This window comes from Panthera uncia (assembly GCF_023721935.1).
Source record: "Panthera uncia isolate 11264 chromosome A3 unlocalized genomic scaffold, Puncia_PCG_1.0 HiC_scaffold_12, whole genome shotgun sequence".
Lineage (NCBI taxonomy): Eukaryota > Metazoa > Chordata > Mammalia > Carnivora > Felidae > Panthera > Panthera uncia.
Window position 1 is genome coordinate 25,799,486 of NW_026057579.1, and position 21,598 is coordinate 25,821,083.

A 21,598-nucleotide genomic window follows, 5' to 3' on the forward strand; every position below is an offset into this window, starting at 1 on the left:
ATCCTGAGCTCCAGCCAAATATGGTATATAAACAAACATGAAAGAAGGATTAACTCTCTTCCCTGAGACTAATGGGGGCCTCAAAAATCAATAGCTGATTTGTGACAACGAGACTAAGTCAATATTGGGACAAAAGATGCTAGCTATATCCAACTCACCCTTAATCTCAGGTAAACTTGTAGTAAATTCAACATTATTCATTTCCCTGGCTGCAATTCTCCCTGCCTCAGAAGAAATACTGATGTAGGAGACACACACAAAAGCCACCACTTGTTTCTTCTAATCAGATCCCTTTCTTCTCCGACTCATGACAGATGGCTGTTTGCAGACATTTTTTTTTTGTTCTAATTCTAGTTCAGCCAGCGGGAACTCTGTGTGGAGAGAGAAAGCAGCCGACTAGCTGCCCACTGTTCTGCCTGCATCCTGCATTCCTAATACAGGCAGAGAACCATCATGAGCAGCGTTCTCCCTAAGAGAAAAGACTCCCCTTCATCCAGAAGCTCAGAACCCCAGGATACATGTGAGACAACATTTGTAGGTATTAGGAGCAATGCTCTCACAGAATTTCCTAAGGATTTTCATCTGCATCACAGATTCAAGACCCCCATAGGCATCAAGGTTTTTATGAGTTTGAGGTGGAAAGTGGCTAAGTCCCATGGCCTAACGTTTCCACTCCTGAGTTTACATGATGTATGACTCCCAGACCAGCTTCTCTAATATACATATATTCAGATTATTTGGGTTTCTTGGCCAACCTATACACAGAGAATTTTCCAGAAACTACCTAAGGAAAAAGGGAGTTAAACCCTCAGCCAGCTCACTATCACCATCCACATTTTGCAGATGAAAAAACTGCCTGAGAGCACAGAATGAATTAAAGGTGGATCTAGCATGCATACCCAGACTCTGACTCCAGGGTCAGCAACCAACATTTGAGCTCTACTTTTACATGACCTTAGCATGCATTTTTATCAGTCTGAAACTTGGCTCTCCCATCAATAAAAAGCATGTTTTGATACACATCTGGCAGTGTCATAATGAGCAGTCAATAGGAAATGTACATCAGATACTTAGTAATGGCTTGGAACATAGAGATCAATAAATGGCCAATTCTTCCATATCATTTTCTTCGATAAAGGAACAGGAAATATATGCAGCACTGATTCTCTGGGCCACTTCTTGTCACTGCTCATTGCCTCATATATTTTTCCATCTAGGTTCTTCTTCAAAATGAGATTTTTTTTTAATTTATATTTTCACTGACATGCTATCGTCCTAGAATTGGGCTATTCCTTAGGAACGTATATCTATGTCGATGCTTCATCGTTAGGAAAGGAGTTCATCTTTCCTCTCTTTTTCTAATGGCTTCAGGTTTTTCACTTACATGAGAATCTAGCTCTTAGCATTTTGATGAAAAATAAAGAGCTAGCAGTCTTCCTAGGAGCACGGCCTCCTGGATCTGCACTGTACCCACAGTGCTGAGTGGAGGGAACACTGAGAATGCTTGATGAGAATAGAGTTCAGGGTTAGTGGTTCTGGCATCTAAACCATCCCCTTGTCTTTCATGCCAGCAAATCATGCCAGGAAGAGAAATAAACTTGCCCAAGATCTGCAATATATCAGTGGACAGCCTCCTGTATGTTGTGATGTCTAGGGTACCAGAAAAACCTCCCTTTATCTTCACAACCAGTAATAATAAAATATTCAACCATGGAGTGCTTGTTTTTTTCAGGCAATTGACTACACATTAATTCTAAAGGTACTACACGTTCTTCAGGATGCACAAATTTTGGCCTAGTGCTGAATGGCTCATTGTTAAAGCCAGTATGTGGCTAGAAACTAAGGCAGAGACTGAGTATTACTATCATAGACTGTACTTTTGAAAAACAAGAATATATCTGAAGTTTTATCAAAAGTAAATATTACTGCAACTTTATCTTCAACATTATATGCTCAAAGTTTAAAAGATTAGCACAGTGTAGGAAAAATCATTTCTTAGTACCATCAGTTGACAATTACTCTGGCATTCACTATACTGTACAATTGCAACAGTAAAGAGATGCTCATTTTCAGCCAAGGTCAATGGAGGAGCAAGGTAGTTTTGGGTAGGCAGTGCTGAAGTTCATGTTGTTACCAAGTTGTTGAGGTTTCCCTGAGGCCCCTCAAAATGTAACTGACTGAAGTAAATGGTGACCTTTTCTTCATCTTCCCTGAAGATACAGTCACTGATGCCATCTCATAAAACAAAAGCTTTGAACTTGCTTGAAGAAGATACTTTCAAGATGAAGAATACTTGAGGAATATTTTCAGAAACAAGGCTGAGGTCAATAGTCTTACCCATCATCACACACACTTAAACAAAAACTTACTTGATACTTCAACAACCCTTTGAGCATGTATCATATCTCTGTTTTACCAGAGAGAAATTAAAGGTTCCAAAGATTAAATGACTTATCTAATTAGCAGTTAAATAGGATTTTAACCCAAGCTGTCTCATGGCTATGTACAGAGCTAAATAATGCCCCAAATAAGCAGACAACTCTCTGTTCAATGCCTGCCATGTATCTGGACTGACGTATACATAAATTCATTAATTCTACACAATTTGACATAGCCATTCTTATACCTACTTTACAAATGGCCTGGGACCTAACCTAATGACTAATCAGTGGCGCAACCAGGATTTGAACCCAACTACCTAATTATTAAGTATACGCTACTACCTACTACGTGACGACCTTGCTTCTCACCATTCTTTCCATCACCAGGGATTCTCTCAACAATATTCAGCTACTATTAGTGAGCTCTGACCATACGCCAATTGCTTGTAACGTCTAAGATCTAACATTCTGGAGAGAAGTCACTAAATTTTATTCCATAGGGAGAATCCGACTTGCATCATCACTCAGGAGAAAAGATACACGGTGAGGCAGCATGTTTTGAAAAAAAATATAGAAAACGGTAGATTTGGAGGCAGCATAATGAAATGAAAGAAAAGCTGCTTTGTTCCTTGCCATCTTGCCCAGGGTTTCTCTAATGCGAGTGATATCAGATTAGAAGACAGAAAGAACAGCTTCACGATGGTAGCTGCCAGCAAGGCAACCTCTTTTCCACGTGCCCTGTCCCCACACTTTCCCCCTGGGAGAGGCCAAAAGGCATCAGTGCAACACAGGTTTGTTGCTGGGAATAGGCTGGAGCTAATCCCTTCCTGGGGATGTTTGTTTTTACTGAAATACTTTCCCCCACTTCAGTTAGCCCGTCCTCCGTTATGTGAGTCAATCTGACAGTTTAAACCAACAGAAATATTACTTTTTTTCCCTGTAAAGTGTAGGTTAAATGCAACGTTTAACATAATGAGCCCAAGGGGGGAAAAGTTCACAGTAAAGATGAATACTCTTTTAAAAAAATTAGACCCAATTAATAATTAGATGGTATATGTTTGCAAACAATGAAAAGGGGAAGCAGTGTTTCTTCTTCTTCTTTTGTTAATTAAATCACAAAGTCTATTGTTTTGTTTTAAAGCCTGAATACCAATATATTTCATACATTATGGCTCTTTTCTGAAAGGAAAAAATATAAAACTATTTTATTAACCACGATCCCCCCATATTTACTGTAAGGTAAACAGCAGCCCTAGGTAACAGCTCTTTTTCTCCTAAATTACTACTTCCCCTTGCTCCCTGGAGACCTAACTAACTCCAGTTTGACAAAGATTGATCCTCAGTCGCGACTGGGGAAGGCGTGCTTCTCACAATACACTCCTCACTTTGCAGTTGACGGTGGTTGCGTTCCAAATCCTACCCAAACCGCTTGGGGTTCATACTCTCTCACTTTTCCCAGCAAAATCAAAACTTGCTTCTTAAGAGCGTTCTTGCTAACATTGCTTGTTAAGATGAGTTCCTGAATATTGCCTTTTTCTTAGCTAACAGCGAGCTGAGGATTTAAGTCTAAATGAATCAGAAACATATGGCATGCATTTCTCTTAATAATACGCTGGGCTTTATAATTAAAGGAGAACAGTACTAGAGGCAAAGTGTGCTTTGAGAAGCTATTGAAAGGGGAACGTTGAGTGGGATTGAGGATGGTCCACAGATGCAAAAGAAAGGCCCACTTGGCCTTGAATTTTGCAATCTTGGGCTACTAGGGAAGACACCATGCCCTTAATGGAAATTCCTAAGAGAATATTCCATTTGCACTCTTTCTCTTTATTTATTAAATTTTCTGTTTCATTGCCTACTCCCTTCTCCCTATCTCCCCCACCTACCACTTTTGGTTCCTTTACTAAGATCTTCCTGCTTATTAAAGTTCATACACTACGTTTGTTTAGAAGCCTCTATATATGCTAAGACCTACACAAAACGAAGGTAGATGGTGAATTATTGAGTGTGTAACCAAAGCCTGGGCCCGGGATTATATTCAATTAAGCCTCATTTTTAAGCAATCCTAATGTCAATCTCACTGAAAATCCATGGGGGCTTGATGTTGGCTTATAAGGATTTTCATCATCTCTCTTTATCAATACTGTGTGTTCAGTGTTGTTTATGTGAGAGCAGGAGAAGACAGGATCTGAGACAGCTGGGTCCCAAACTGTCAGCTACAATGTGCCTTGGACAAGTCACTTTATTTTCCTGAATCTCAGATTTTAACACACACAAAGTGGGAATGAAAATACCGCTATATTACTGGTCTGTGGTAAGAATGCAATAATAGATTAACAATTGCTCTGTAAGTTGTATTCAAATTAATGTTGAATACATTGCTTTTACCTCTTGTCTTTAAATATTTAAAAGACTCTCTTAGACATTTTCAATTTGTTAATGTCTCTATATTTTCCCCTAAATTCACTATACCATATGGGAACATTATTTTTCCTCAAACAGAGAGAAATGGGATAAACCAAGTGTCCCCTTGGCATACTATAGCCAAAATTGCCAAAAGGCATTTTTTTTAAGAATTGCACTTTTTTCAAGCTTTGGTCCTTCTGAGAGTCTGTAAACTATCCAGCCTATTCCTAGAAATAGCCAGATAAAGTGACTCTGGGCTAAAATGATTACCTAAACCAGAGTTGGACACCTCAACCTTCCAGTTCTCTAGTCTGCCACCTTGTCTTTTGGAATCGGTCTCAAATCTCCTAGAAAGGACACAATCTTCCATTTATCAAGAGTCTCCCATGCTTGTGTGTAGGCCACCTTGTATGTGCTATGTCACTTAATTTTATCTCCACGCAGCAAATGTTGGGTGAGTAGGAGTTGCATCACCTTCCCCCACCCAACGAAACCAGGGATTCTGAGAGGACCATGCAGAACTGACTGGCCTTAAAACCAAAAATAAATCAAGTATTACATTGACTGGGAAGCAAGAACCACATGGTGGGGCCCCATCTGCTGTCTGGGGACCTGCAGGCTTCCCTTCCACACAGCTGCTACAGCTGTTCGCTGAAGCACTATTCTTCATGCGGCCACTTGAATGGCTTCTGGTCAGCACTCGGGGAAGGTCTGGTGCTGAACAGGTTAAGCCCTCTGAGATGTAAGCCCATTTCAAGTATTTTAGGCCAAGGGCAGCAAACAGAATGGCAAAGACCAGGCACAGGGGTGTTCCTTTGAGAAGAGGTACAGCATAGTGCCCTGCAGTAAGCTGTGGGGCAGGCACCGGAAGCCTAGACTCCTATCTTAGCACCCCTTTGTCCTAGCTAAGTGACCTTGTCCAGGTCACCACTTGGGGCCGCATTTTCTTCATTTGTGAAATGGGAATGATAATTCCAGCTCTTCCCACCTCACATGGAAATGGTGGAGTCTAAATAACAATAAAAAAGAAACTACCTGTAAATTGCTGATGTCCGGTGTTGAGTCACATAGATGTTATCAACGAGCATTTGTGATGTGCCAAGGATGCAGCCATTGCTCTCCTTCCTGGGGTGGTGGGTGAGGGACATTTCCAGAGAAAACTCTCACAGGCTTTCCTCTTTCTGATCCTTTCTAGGACATCACAGTAAGAGCTCTGGGCCCTCAGTGCCTTTCCTGACTGATTCAGGGCCTTCATCCTTGGCCTCTGCTGAAAGCTTTGCCAGGGTGGAGCCAAATGAGAATCTGACAGTCCTTCAGAAACTTCTCTCCAAGGAGCAGCAGGGCATTGCCTTTTCTCCCAGCTGGACTAAATCCTCACAGGAATAGGACTCAGCAGAGGGACAGAGCCATCAGCTGGAAGCACTAGGAATCAGGAGAAATGGAAGTGAAATGCAGCCAGGTGTGGTCAAGGCAATGACTGAAGGCATCTCATGGGAAGAAACATGGCTCACTGCAGAGAGGGACTTCAGGAAAGCTCTCTTCTGCAAGTTGTGTCAGCCAACGCTGTTTGATGCAATTTAAAATTACAAAACATTCACTATAGCCAAGTTCAGACCTTCCACGATATTATTCCAGAGGGGATACTATGAGCAAGCAGAGGAGAGGGGCAGGATGAGAGAAAGAGAAGGGGGAAAAAAGGAGAAAGAACCAATTTGGGAGCAGAGGAAAACAAGACAGTAGAGAATAGAGAGGACAATTGATCCCTGAGAGGATGGGGTCATCCTTTTCATATAGAACAAAAGTTAAGCTGTGTCCAATATTCACAGAAGATGAAGTATGGTAGCACAGACCATTTATTCCCCCCAATTTTTTTTAACATTTATTTATTTTTGAGACAGAGAGAGAGACAGCATGAACAGGGGAGGGTCAGAGAAAGAGGGAGACATAGAATCTGAAACAGGCTCCAGGCTCTGAGCTGTCAGCAAAGAGCCCGACGCGGGGCTCGAACCCACGGACCGCGAGATCATGACCTGAGCCGAAGTCGGACGCTTAACCAACTGAGCCACCCAGCGCCCCTATTCCCCCCAATTTACCGTCCTCCAGCTTCAGCAATATTTGAAGAACTCTTGAGTTCAATCAAGTCTCTATGATCTCAGTCTACACTCCTCTGAAGAATAACATAGGAAAAAAATAAGCATATGTACGTGTATGTGCACTTGTGTTATGTGTTGTGTACGTGTGCTATTTGTACACACACATGCATCGCTTGTGTGCAGGCATTTGTATGCATGTGCACACTGTTTGCATGTGTGTGCATCTGTGTGCATGCACACGTGTGTTGGTCATGTGATTATGTGTGCCTGTGTGTGCACGTCTGCATGCTGGGGCCGAGGCAGAGCTGCTCCCTTCCCAGGGTCTGGGCACATTTTGCTGCACGATCCTTTTCAGTAAGAAGGCTGAGACAGCAAGCCCAGCTCAGGTTTCATGAGGCTTCATCCTGTCTGAAGGCTGCTCATAGAGCAAAGTCGGGTGTATTTCAGGGGCTGATTAAAGCTCTCACAAATGCCAACTTACATCATTTCAATGACTATTAATTTAAAGAAAACATTTGCCTGGAAATAAAGAAAAACATTGCAAACCATTCCTGTTTTATCACCGAGGGTCCTTACTCTCAGTAGATCCTTCTCTCTGTCATGAAGCAGGCAAGTCTGACCTGGGCAAAGTTATCAAGGTAGAGCAATTACAGAAACACGGGCCAGATTCTTCCAATTAGGTGAGTGTGCACAGACCTTTGCCATAGTGATGGCAAAAAAAAAAAAACAAAAAAAAAACTACTGTTGCGTCCCCCATTCCCACTGTTCAAGTGATAAATGACCCCCAGCCTGCTCTCCCCAGAGCTGAGTGAGGCCTGTCTCTGGACAAAGGCCAGGGAAAACACAACAAGATTTATAAGAGCCAAAGGCAGGATGAAGAAGACCCGCAGGGCAAAGGGGGAAAGACCACATGAGAAAATGTGGCACGTTTTAGTAGCTGCATGTTATTTTATGATGATGGGGTGGGAGCAGAAGGGAAGATGGGGGGCTGGCAAAGGATAAGTGGCCACAGTCAAATAGCCTAGAGTATCTGGAAGGCCGGGGGCTTCTCCTCAGTTGGCTCAGCTCTCTGCAAAGAGGGAGCACTGGCTCTGAAATCCTCGTCTGGCTCCTCTATTCACCCCAGCTCCTTCTAAACAGACACTGTTAAAAGAATGTATTTAAAACTAAGGAGACAAATGGAGACAGAGAGAGAACAGTCATGTGCTGCTGAGATTAGAAGGCATGATGGTACAATTAAAGATATTTACCAGAGAAATTCGAACCCCATTACACGCTGGAGTACAGTATGCAAGGAAGAGCTGTTTTATATCATTAAAGACAAAAACCAGGTCTATAGGTAAGCTTTAAGAACAATAAACATCCTGAATTCAAGAATAAGGCTGTCAAATGAAGGGATATTGATTTTGGAACAAGGAATATTATGTCAAACAACATTAGTTTAATTGATCTGAATTTAGTTTAAGTACTAAAAGCATTTATATACAAACAGCAAATGAAAATTAACTGCAGCTGAGCCCCACTGCTGGTTCTCAGGGGCTTCTCAGGGCGGAGGCGGAGAGGAGAGCCTGGCACCCAACAGGCCTGGTTGGAGTCATGAACACACGGCAGAGCTGGGGTTTCATCCCCTGCACAATGATGGGTAAGGCAATGTGCTTTCTCTCAGAGCATAGGAACATTTAACACTGGACTTTGACTTTTCAAAATACACAAATGCTGTTTCTTGCTCTGAAGGAATTCATGAGAAACATGGGATAGGCCAGGAGCAAGGAGTTGAGTGGGTACCCAAGTCAGTGAAAAGCTTCTGGTCCGGAAGTGAATGAGGCAAGCCCCTGATCTGCTTCTGACCACTTGGCCCCAGCTGAACCAATGCCTGACTGCAGCTGCCAGGTCCTGGGAGCCCAGGCAGAGGCTCCAGGAAAGCATCTGGGCATGGAGCCTGGGGCAGCACAGGTTGTCAAGAAACAGCATTGGCCTCAGTCCTTCCTTAGTGACAAAATGGAGAGAGATTTCAAAAGTGTCCAAACCCATCTCCTCCTTGTGCCCTTGCCTCCTCCTGAAAGAGACCATAAATCGACCACTCTTTCTTTCTTAACCCCTACCCACAGCTATCCCGGGGTACCCACCCCAGAGCAGGAGAATACACAGGAAATGCACAGTGGAAAAGCCAGGGTAGAGATGCACATTCCTCTTCAGTTACCAAAGTCTTGTATGGAAGAATAATAGTGATTCCACTGAAAGATTATTCAAGAGAATTCCAGCAGGAACCTATGGACTGCCCACCCCATCTGCTTGCCGAGGGCTCATCGTCCGACCGCCACGGACCCCCGTGAAGGGGTGAAGGTGTGAGCTGCTCAGTTATGTGTCAGACTCATTATTTAAGGTCCGGTCAGCCCAGGAGCCAACCATGTTTCCACTTTGTTTTCAGAAGGCCTGACAAAGGCCCCAGAATGTTGTTTTGTTTATATCTTGCCACCTGTGCACTCTCTCCCTGAGAGCTGAATCTCCACTCTAAGATCAAAGGGCAGTTAAGTGGAGCTGAAAGAAAGCTCTCTCCACCCCCAGCCCTGAGCTTTCACTCTAAGGACAGTGCTACATGTTGTCAGATTTATAGCTTCATGTGTGAATATGGTGTCAAGAAACAACAAAAATAGCCCCACGTCATGATTTTCTATCCATTTAGACACTTTGCCACATACATGAGGGTTAGTCTCAGTCTAGCCATGAAGGGACACTTATATGAGCTCTCAAGATACCAGTTACCCTTTCTTGACTTCTCCTCTTGAAACATTTTTCTCTCCCATATGCTTGAAACATTTTTGGATCAAAATATTTTCCCCTCTGATATTCCCAGTCAGCCTAATCAGTGGGGGATAGAGTGACTAAGGACCAGGAGAGCAGTGTTCTGGAAAGACAGATATAACTTGCTGAGGACAATGTAATAAGAAAGAAGTCTTAGGTAAGGCCTATGATGGAACATTCTGGGAACATTCTCTGTGTGCAGTAGGGTCTCATAGAGTTCAAAGAGCCAATATTCCTGGACTAATATTCATATTATATCTGCTCATCAAGTATGTATTGAATACTTTGGTGGGCCAGATCTTAAGCAAAGCATGCATGAACACTGCATACTATCTTAGTCAAGAACAGATGATCCAAGCACAGTCTGACTTATATCTGCTGAAACAGAGGTACAAACTACCCACTAAAATAATCCTAAAGGTAGAAGCAATTGTTCTTTCAAGAAAAAAGGGTGCTATCATTTGAATGTTTATGCTTCTCAAAATTTAGGTGTTAAAATCCCTTAAGGTGATGGTAGTAGGAAGTGGAATCTGGTGATTAAATCATGTAGGCAGAGCTCTCTTAAATGGGATTAGTATCCTTATAAAAGAGACTCTAGAGAGATCTGGACCCCTTTCATCACGTGAGGACACAACAAGAAGTTGGCTGTCTTCAACCTGGAAGAGGACCTTTATGTGACCATACAAGTGCCCTGATCTTGGGTTTCCACACTCCAGAATGCAGCCTGAACTAACTAAGACAGCAGGCATGGCAAGGAAAGTGTTTGGGAAGTCTTAACTCAGGAGTCTGCCAGCTGGTACAGGTGAATGGGAAAAAAAGGAGATTCCAAGAAGAGGGAACCACAACCACCCAAGTACAGGGGGTACAGGTGATATCTGTACAATGCTGCCTAGTCCAGTGTGGCTGGATCCCAGAGGATTGTGGTGAGGCTCTGGAAAGGATCCTAAACAAGAGCACTCGTGGTTTCCTAACCACCTTATTTCTGTCCTTTCCCTTTGAGAAGCTGTAATGGACTCAGGCAGATGGTCTCTGGATTGAGCCAGTCTCCTCCATTTCTTAGACATGTGACCATGGACAAGTCACTTAACCTCTCCAGACCACAGCTTCTTCCTCTGAAATATGCAGAAAATAAGTTCCATCCAGAGAAAAGTGGAGGGAGGCTTAAATAGAGGCAACTATTTAAGCGTCATAAGTGAAAAAGCCCTTACGCACAGTATAGGACTAGGTCTACCAGGACCCTCAGTCACGTGATCCAGAGGGCCCCACACTTTGCAATGTAAAGGGATCAGGCTGTCTCTGCCCTGAATTTAGAAAAACTCCCAGTAGTTCTACCCATGTGATTTTGAGCACATTGCCACATTTCCCCAGGCCTTATTTTTTTCCTCATCTACGAAACAGGAGTGGAAGGGCCAGGATTGATTTCTAAGGTCTCTTCCGGTTTAGATTTCCAAGGACAGAGTTTAAAACTCACTGCACAAAAGCTTCAGATTCTTGAAGACCTTGTTTAAATCCACCTCCTGGAGTGTAACTGTTATATGTCTGAACATTACAAATTATGAAATATGAAATAAATATATGCATATATACATAAACACATGTGAGTATATATAGACATGCATGTATATATGTAACTCAATTGTTCCAACCAGGGACATTGGTCCAATGCCTGGAGTTTCTCTTTTTCTTTCAGGATTCAACATTTGGCTCAATTCCAATGTATTCCCAAGTTTCTGAATCCTGTTCCCACAAAGATCTGTCTTCTTTCTCTGGTTAAAAGAAATGTATGCTGGGCATTCTGCCAAGCACTTGGGGGCCCTGTAGCATTCTGCTGTGACCCCTGGGGTGTGCCCCTTCCCTGTCACTGATTGTAGGAGTGAGGACAGGCCTACCATGGCCCTGCTGGAGCTACACATTGAATTCTGAGGCATAGAAGGTTTATCCAGGCCCAAAAGTGGACTACCCAGATCTGTGTCTCAAGTATCCCAGCCAACTATGTTCTGATGCACTAGCAGTGCCTTATGGAGTGACCCTCAAGAAGAAAAGGAGAGGCCCACCTGTTCTCTCAGGGTCACCATCACTAATGCTATCTCTCACACTAAAACAGCTCCTCATTATTTACAAAACACAGTTACATCCTTGACCTGCTGTAAGTCAAATCAGGTTGATAGCATGCAAACAAGTACTCAGTTTATAATGCATAGGCACATGGAGTCCTAGGGGTCATCTTTTGAAGAAGTGTCCTCTTACTGACCTCTATTTATCCTCAAAGGGCCTGGATATACCATTCCTGAGGTTGGGTATTCTTAAACTTAAAGGATGGAAGGGACAAAGGTTGGCTTTTGGCAATATGGAGAAAAACTGAAAGATGTGGAGACTCTATTCTCCCCTTTTATGCCCTGCCCTCATCAAAGTATCTTTTCTACTTCTCCCACAGCCTTCCTCTTCCTCCTGGAAACAACTTCTTTTATAATAAAATTTACTAGTAGTCTCTAATGGCCCTTAAAACTCTGACATTTTATGGTTCTATTTGAATTTCATCCAATTTCTTTTCATGAGATGAAGGTTTGCTATTAAGGAGTTTCAGAAATTCTGGGGTCATTTGGGAGGAGAGGTAGGGGTTTCCCTACCTAAGCAGATTTTATGGTGGATGTCTTCATGGAAACAGGCGGCATCATGGAGCCTGACCACAGAGCCTGATGAGAGGGATGCTCATATATAATAAAAGGTTGTCCAGGCCAAGAGAAAACCACAAGAAACTAAGATTTTTCTACTGATGAACTTCAGCGCAGCAAAACAGATATGGACAGGAACTATGAAGTTAAATACCCCATGCCTCTTGGATTAAGGAGTTCATTCTCTACTGGTAGAAATATATACATGAATAGATAATTTCAATAAAATATCCTAAGTGATAAAACAGATGTAAGCAAGAGTATTGTGAAAGCACAGAGAAGGGACATTCAGCCAATCTAGGAATTCAGAAAATATTTCTTGGTAGGAATGAAGTCTATTCATGTTACATTTTAAGAGTGCTTTTTGTTTTTACGTCATGCCCTTGTCCTCCCTTTCACAATAACCTCACTCCATTCCTGTGAAGGAGTCAAAGAAAGGAGCATTACCTCAATTGATGGATGGAGACACCAAGGGACAGGTGAAAAAAACAGTTACACAGCTAGTTAATGGCAAGGAAAAAATATTTTTATGCACTTGAGACTGAATGGAATAATGGTAATCTCTAGAGCATTTAGACTTAGAGCAAGGAAAAATGAAGAAGGAGATATGATAGACTGATACGTTACAGCAGTATTTGATTTGCTTCAACCAAAGCTATCCTTTATAGAAATATATACTCTATAATTCAAAAGCACTATCCCTGAGGGGTGGGAGAAAATGGATGAAGGAGTTTAAAAGGTAAAAACAAAACAAAAAGAAATAAAACCAAAAAACATAATGCCATTTACAATTATTCCAAAAAAATGAAATACTTATAGATTAATCTTATATAGGATCTCCATGCTGCAATACTAAATTCTCAAGAAAGAAATCAAAGAAATCCTACATAAATGAAGAGACATACATACTATGTTCATGGATGGGAAGTCTCAACATAGTAAAGATGTCAATTCTTCCCAAATTTGTTCATAGGTTTAAACCAATCCTTATCAAAATCCTGTAAGGCTTTTTGTAGATATAGACAACCTTATTCTAAAATTTATGTGAAAAAAGAATTCTGTGTAAATTGTGTCTTTATGCCTATTGGGTTTAATGTTAGCTAACTTTGGAACAGGTATTATTTTCCATTTTCTTCTGAAAGGCATATGAAAAAATTCAATAGTGTAAATAAAGACATAATTTTTCACCTGTTAATTCTCTCTGTTCCTCCCCTGATCATGTTCTGTCTCTCTTTCAAAATAAATAAACTTAAAAATAAAGAACAAAACTCAAACATCAGTGGGCTCTGTTCCCTTGGGCCCTGCGTTACACACACCTTGGATCTCCTTCTAAGATGACTACTTGCTCTTTTGTCTGGTTGTTTCTTTTCCCTATCAGATAGTGAAGTTCATGAGAACAGGATGTTATTCTATTTATTTGCCCAGAATCCAAATGGTAGTTGCTTAGTAAGTGAACAAATGGATGGATAAATAGAGAAATAAACAACAGTGAGGAATTAATCTTAAAAAAAACCAAAAACCAAAAACAAACAAAGAAAAAAAGAAAACAGTGTCAGTGGATTGTCTCCAGCCTCAGCTCCAGGGTATAAGGAGCTGGAAAAAGAAAAGCAGCGTTCCCACACTAATAATGAAAAAGAGTCAGACTAAGTTCAGGTTTACAGCATTTTTCAAATCCACCAGATGATGGAGGTTACAGAGACCTGGCTCAGAATCTAAGGAGGGAGAGTGACTGAAAGGAAAGGGAAGATATAAACATGTACTCACCTGGGATAGGCAGAACCAGACATCAACAAACACAATTCATCTACAATAGCTAACAAATTGGTAAAGGCTAAGGGGGAGCTAGTGGGACAGAGACCACCTCTGGGAGGGTGGGGTCACAGAAATTAGAGGAGGTCACAATATCTATCATACTTGTTCTCCATGAACCCACAGGATGTCCACACCTGGATCACGAGGACCTATCATGGTACAGATCTAAATGAGAGAAATGGTAGCTGTGTAAGAGGGACAAGAACCTCTGTTGGATCTTTCCCTTATACCTGCACCGTGGAACACTGAGGGAGAAGGGCGACACCACTAGCCTTAGGGCACAGGTGAACATACACTGAAGCTGGGGAAAGGGAAGAGTGGGAGAAAATCCTAGTCCTGGGAAGAGAACAGAGTTAGATGCTGAGCCCACAATTTAGCCAGGGGAGGAGTGGAGAACAAAAGGCCACGTTTCTAGGACACAAGGACATGCAAGCCCAAGCTTTAACTGGAAAAACAGAGACCACACTCCACTACTACTACTAGCAAGCTACAAAGTTTAGAAGAACAAGTAACGAGAGAACACTGCTAGAGAGGGACAGATGAGGAACAAGAGTTTGCAAAGAGACCCTCTCTGAGGTAGAGTAGATATGGAGGACCTAAGACTTGAATCATAGATGTTGCTCTGGTTAACCAACCATATGCCACCCTAGCACAAAGCATCTCTAGAGGAATGTGAAGAATGTGGTACACCGACTGTAACCAAAGCAAAAATAGTAGCACTCAAAAACAGTCAAATATATATTCTTTTCTAGAGAAGATAAAACATTCACCAAGGTAAGCACAGAGAGTTCAACTGCCAAATCTACTAAACATTTAAGGAAGAAAAAACAGCCATTCTACACAACTTCTTCCACGATATAAAAGCAGAAAGAATATTTTCCAAATCATTTTATGAGGCCAGGATTATCCTACTCTGAAAGTGAAATGAAGACATTGTAAGAGAAGAAAGCTACAGAAAAATATCCCCCATTAATATAAAGGCATATCCTCAAAAGAAAACAACTATAGAATCCCTGCCATAAATCTAAATTTTTCCAAAATAAAAAAGTTCTAAAAGTGGCATCAGTGTGCTTAGAATTTCCCCATTAAACAGAACTTTCTTAAATCTTGCATTGGAATTCCTAAACTATTATCTGGGTTTGACCCTTTAGCCAAGGTTACACAGGTAAAGGAGTAAAGGAAGAAGAAATCTGGCAGGTAAACTTTTAACAAGTGATCAAAACCAATATCATCAGATGTTACACATTTTAATTCTCGCCACCTGATAGGATACAAATAGAAGATTGAAGTGTCACTTCTGTAACATTTGTGCCAAAAATGCATGGTCTGAATCTACTCAAACCCAAATTCAAAGCCATTCTTCAAAATAACTGACTTTTAGTCTTTGAAACTATCAAAGTCATGATGGTCAAGGAAAGGTTGAAGAACATATTGAAGAAAACTAAAATCAATGTGCAGTTCTGGACAGAACCCTTTTCTGACAGGAATGAATTTGGCCAGTTGATGAAACTTGAGTATAGTTATAGGAACATGTTGAGGGAATAATAGCGCATCATGTTAGCAATGTGCTCTCTGATGGCTAAAAATGTTCTTTTTTACTGTCCTTGAAACTTATGGATCAGTTTAATTGTGATTTAGAGATATACACACAAGCTTATTCCTAGCAACACTATACATAATTGCAAAATATTGAAATCAGCCTATGAACTCATACATGGGAGACTGGTTGGATAATCCATGGCACAGCACAGAATGGAGTCTCATGCAACTGCAAGAAAAATTGGGGAAGATGTCTGTGAAATGATATGGCGTGGTTTTCACAATGTATTGTTGATAAGAAAGGGGAAATCACAAGGCACCTCGGTGGCTCAGTGCGTTAAGCATCCAACTCTTGATTTTGGCTTAGGTCATGATTTCATAGTTCATGAGTTCAAGCCTCATGTTGGGCTCTGCACTGACAGTGCTGAGCCTGCTTGGGATTCTCTCTTTCTCCCTCTCTCTGCCCCTCCCCTGCTTGGTGTTCTCTCTCTCTCTCTCTCTCTCTCTCTCTCTCTCTCTCTCTATCAAAATAAAGAAACACTTTAAAAAGTTTTTTTTAAAGGAAAGGGGCAATTGCAAATGATATTTATAACATGCCATTTTTCAAGTAGGGAAGAAAAGGACATAATGGAATATACACATATTTGCTAATTTGTGCAAAAGGAAATACAGGAAAGTTCAACCAGAAACTAGTGAGGTTAATTACCTGTAGAGGGTGGATAGAAATGAGGTAGAAAGAATTGCAGAATGGGAAAGGAGTAGTAGGGATGAGGAGGAAGTGATACTTGCCTGAGCTTATCATCTGTATGGTTTGGACTGTTAAAACCACTGCAATGTTTGACCTACCCCCAAAATAAGTAAATAATTACTATCATCCAAGGTGTGTGTGTGTGTGTGTGTGTGTGTGTGTGTGTGTGTGTGAGAGAGAGAGAGAGAGAGATGGGGGGGATTCAAAGTAGATCCAAAACAATTGCAAACAGACCTACCTATATTATAAAGAAATAAAATAATCACAGAGAAGAGTCTGAGGAAGGAAATAACATGCACTGGAAAGCATTACTTTGATTGTATGATATAAGGCTAAATAAGGGGCAAAACTTGTTTGCAAATGTACTATTTTTCTACAGGGCTGTAGGTTAACAATTCTAAAGCTACTTTTTGTGTACACAATTATTAAAAAAATAGGGGTGTCTGGGTGGCTCAGTTGGTTAAACATCCAACTCTTTGTTTCAGTCAAGTCATGATCTCAGGGTTTGTGAGTTTGAGTCCTGTGTCAGGCTCTACACTGACAGTGTGGAGCCTGCTTGGGATTCTCTGTCTCCCTCTCTCTCTGCCCCTCCCCTGCTCTCTCTCTTTCTCTCTCTCTCCCTCTCTCTCTCTCAAAATAAATAAATAAACATTTAAAAATATTAAAAAAATAAATGAATATATTAAGGAAATTGAGAGCCAGGTTTCTCACTGTTAAAGATGCTACACATAAAGAAATATAAAATAAGCCTCATGGTATTGGATTAGAATCAAAGGTATGAGCATGAACTCATAGCTGCTATATAGAAATAAATATACCTGTGTAGGTATGTGTGTGCTCATATACATACATATATTTCCTGGCTCTTAATGCTGGGAGGCTCTAGAAGCAATGGTACCCCAGTGCCAGTGGACATCCAGTACCCAGATCTTGATTTCTAAATTCTATTAATAAATGCAAGAAACAGAGAGTCAGAGAAATGAATACTTTTAGGACTGGATCAGGGAATGTACATGAAGAGCCTGGAAGGTCTGGTGGTGCCAGAAATTAAGTAAATGCTCAAAAATAAATAAGGTCATGTCAAAAGGTCATAGTAGTCAACTTAAAGGAGCTCACAATGGCCAATCTGGATAATTTGAACAATGAAGTAAATAATGATAGTAATAGAGTATAACCTGTAGGATAAAATAAATACTCAGGACTCCATGCTTAGATAAATAAATAGGCAGATATATAGAGGAAATGGACATTTTTTAGAGTTCCACTGTAGGAAGAATAATGGAAATATAAAATCAACATTTGGCAAACAGGAAGTAATAATTAATTAAAGAAAATGGAATTATTACATGATACAGAAGATTATTTATCACTCTGGGACCACAACTTGTACTTACCTTAAATTTAATTTTTGAACATTGTAGTTTACTACAATATGTCAAATATTGGTATCTACTTGGGAGTTGCTACTTTTATTCATTCATTTATAAGCAAAACCAAATTTCAAAAAAAGAAGCTCAGAGTTTAGAGATTCTCTTGAAAATTGCTGAAATATGCATTTCCATAAAGAAATCAAAACTGGAAAATAAATATTTTTGAAAGTAATAAACTAGAAATCATTTTAGTAAATGCTGAAACTGACATATTGTGTTTCATGTAATGCTCCTGAGATAGTCCTTTTAAGAAAAAACTGTAGGAAATATAAAGGAAACACAAAATAATAAAAACATTATTGATATAGTACTTCAACAAGATAACTATGGATGCCTGGAGTGCAGATTTTACTACACATAGACTGTAGTGATCTACAGAATATGTACAGTCTAGAAATCCTAACACTCATATTAGAATATTAGAATCACAACTATCTTTGAATACTTTCTATGTGCTTTGTATTGTGTTAAGTATTCTCTGTAGGTTGTTCTCATTTAATAATTACAACAACTCAAGTTCACTCATCTCCAATTTAGTAGTGAAGAAACCACATCTTCACAAATTTCATTATCTTGTCCAAAGCTACATGTGTTGCATGTGGCCAAACCAATATTTATAACCTGATCTGTCCAGCACCAAAGCTTTGGGTCAAAAACAGAACAAAGAAAAACCAATACATCCACATGCTAAAGATCCACTAGCAATGCTAAAACATCAGTCACACAGGTTTATTCCTGTAAAAATGGTAATCTTTATTTAAGAACTCATAATTTTAGCAGTAGGAAATTACACATAAAATTTGAGCCAAATCTGGACTTTATTAGGAGAGTGTGTCATCAGAGAAGCTAACAATCCCCTCTGCAAGCAAGCTGTCTTTATGTTTAGTATAGAGATGCTGGACAAGAGAGCATGTCACAGTCTCACTGTTTATGCTTCTTCAAATGAATTCCCTGCATTTTTCTGCAGTGTGACAAAGTCATGAAAATAGAGTGTTATGATTTGGTTAGGAAATGGATGATATCTCTACTGTCTGTTTTCCTTCCTGTCCATCTTTTTGGATTCAAATTAAACAACAACCTCATGACTGTAGCCCAAATGTGTGAAAACAATGGTCAAGGTGAGTGAAACTTCCTGGTGCTGAAAATATCACAAAAGGAAAGCAAATAGAGAAAGCAATGGATGCAGATAGGACATAAAAGGTCATCCAACCTGGTACAGCTGTGTCATCTTCAGGTGGAGTCTGCAGCAGCCCAAAGATTTTAATGGTAAGTGTGTGCAAAGAGGATATCCTGATGAATGAATGTGAAGCCTGGAAATTTCCACAAAGGAGTTGAGAAGACTTTATATCCAGCCAGTTGAGGCTTCTATTTGACCTCGTTCGCTCTGACTTCCAACAGCGTGGCCTATTTGGTTTTCAGAGCTATTTGTTGATTGTGGAGCTGAAATATAACTTGCTCTAGAGTTGGAAGGAAACACATAGGAAACCAAGGTCAGTGTACTGTCTCTCTCCCTAGATTTATTTGTCTGGATCTCAGTCAATGGCAGCTAAGAACTGGGCCACAGAGAGAAGTTTTGACAGGGCAGAGAACACCATGAGAAATTCATCATGCAGATGGTGGGTATAATTTTAAAGAGTTTTCAGCAGAAGTTACAAACTACTTTATAGCTTTAGAAAATGATATATCCCGTTCTGTTTGTTTTTCAGTCATTAAAACCTTTGGCATATTTCAGTGGGGGGCGGGGAGGTTAGAGTATGCAGTGTTCTACCTAAAAGATACCAGGACTACAATCATTATATCTACCCTAAATGCCTTAAGAAAGATAACCAGGAGAATATTTCAATTTATTTTAATTTTAACCACAAAGAAACTGTAAAACTGAAATCTGAACACAAAGCATTGATATCAAAAAAGGTAGTACAAGTTTTCATTATTGTACCTGGCATGGCTGCAAGCCTTAGCAAGTCCTAGACTTCGCTCACACCATATTAATAATTACACTCCCCTATGGAGAGAACCACATCAAATTCTTTGCATGATAATGGTGGCAGTGAAATCATTGAGAAAGGCATTTGATAAAGAATGGCTGTAGATCCTAGTGGCTCAGTAGACTATAAAAGACATCAAAACATTCGATTTTTCTCATAAGACATTACTTTTCAAGGTAACAGGTATGTGGCTGACACCATGAGTTTATTTTTAATTAACATTTTCTCTCATTTCCTTTTCCACCTTCCCTGCTCCACTCTTCACCTGAGCCAAGGGGTAAATATACGCTAATGACACCCGTTAGCTTTGTCTTTACAAACATCAAATTGATGAGCAGACACCCCAAATCCTTCATTAGGTGGGTCATAAACTGAAAGAGCTCTTTGATTATAATATGATGAAAGATTTATTAACAAACATGTATTCAGCTAAATCATAGTATTGGCAGGTTTATGAGATTGTCTCTCCCCAGCTGACAGGTGGGGACTGAGGGCTGGTGTGGGAATGAAAACACTCAATCTGTTAGTGTACTACATAATGATCTAATTACCTCCCAACAGAGGGCCGCACAAGGGTCCAGAAGTTCAGAAAGTTTCTTTGGGTTTGCTAGGTCCTAACACCAAAAAAGAAACATGACCATAGTTCAGGGCACAAAACTAAAGTATGTTAAATGGAATGAACAAGGGTTTCACAGAAGGCATGTAGTCAAGTGACTTATCTAAAAATAGTAAGAAAGGAAAGAAAGAAGGAGGGGCTCTACAAAGTGCCAAGTCAATTGCAAAGGGCCTTAATTCTCCACGTTCCTCTAGCAGAGATTTCTTGCAGACTTTTTCAATATGTAGTGATAGTTAGGAATTTAAAATATAATAATAAATATGCCAAACAGTACACTTAAGTAATATCATGGTAAAAGAAATAATATAAGGGATATATTATTAGCTCATTGAAAATTAAATATTTGTGCATACCTTGAAAAAAAGGATGGACAAAAATCATGTTTATAATATACCACTGGACCAGAGGAAGTTTTTTCCCACTGGACGCTCAGAATTTTAGAGTTTTAACATAAGGTCATATATACGTATAGAGGTATAAGCCTGCAACATGGTGTCTGAGAAACTCTCTGAAAATGGCTTTCAAATTACCAACATTTTCTAACTCACCCCCCCCCACACACACAAATACTGAATTGTTTTGTATAGTGAAGTCAAACTATTTTGAATAATCAGAATAATTTTTGATGGGTTTGGGTTTTTTACAAGTATTTTTCTTAAGGTGATTTTTTTTAATATAAAAGCTTATTTTCTGTTTCTGTTTGTATACTTTCAACCATACATGTCTTTTCCCATTTAATACTATTAGCTATTGAATTGTCAAACAAACAAATTTTCTAAACTAATAATTATAGGTGAAATTAACAATACATGTCTTAGCTTAAAATGAGGCTTTGGCCATAATGTTTGCCATTTAAAGAAAATTTATATGCTTCTGGGTTGATGTTAAAACTGAAGAGTGATATGTAGCATAAAGGGGATTATGTTCTTAACCTCTGTATTTCATGAAGATTGAATGGAGAAAGGAAATTTCTTAGACTCTTAGGACTGAAAGGGACTTTAACAATCTTCTATTCCAACCCTCTCACTCTAGATAGAGTTATATAAGTTCAGATAACTTCTTCAGGCATAGTATCCATAAACATAGCATCCATTTTCCAACACATGTACGCAGA

At 40.1% G+C, this 21,598-nt stretch overlaps 1 long non-coding RNA gene across 1 annotated transcript in view; it reads right to left on the minus strand.

Annotated features, from left to right (window-relative positions):
• LOC125937643 (uncharacterized) overlaps positions 1 to 19,311 on the minus strand; it is a 78,655-nt gene extending 59,344 nt beyond the window's left edge. The window contains exon 1 of the long non-coding RNA XR_007462453.1: positions 19,091 to 19,311. This is a non-coding gene — a long non-coding RNA (uncharacterized LOC125937643). The remainder of the gene's footprint in view (positions 1 to 19,090) is intronic.
• Between the last annotated feature and the right edge of the window lie 2,287 nt (positions 19,312 to 21,598).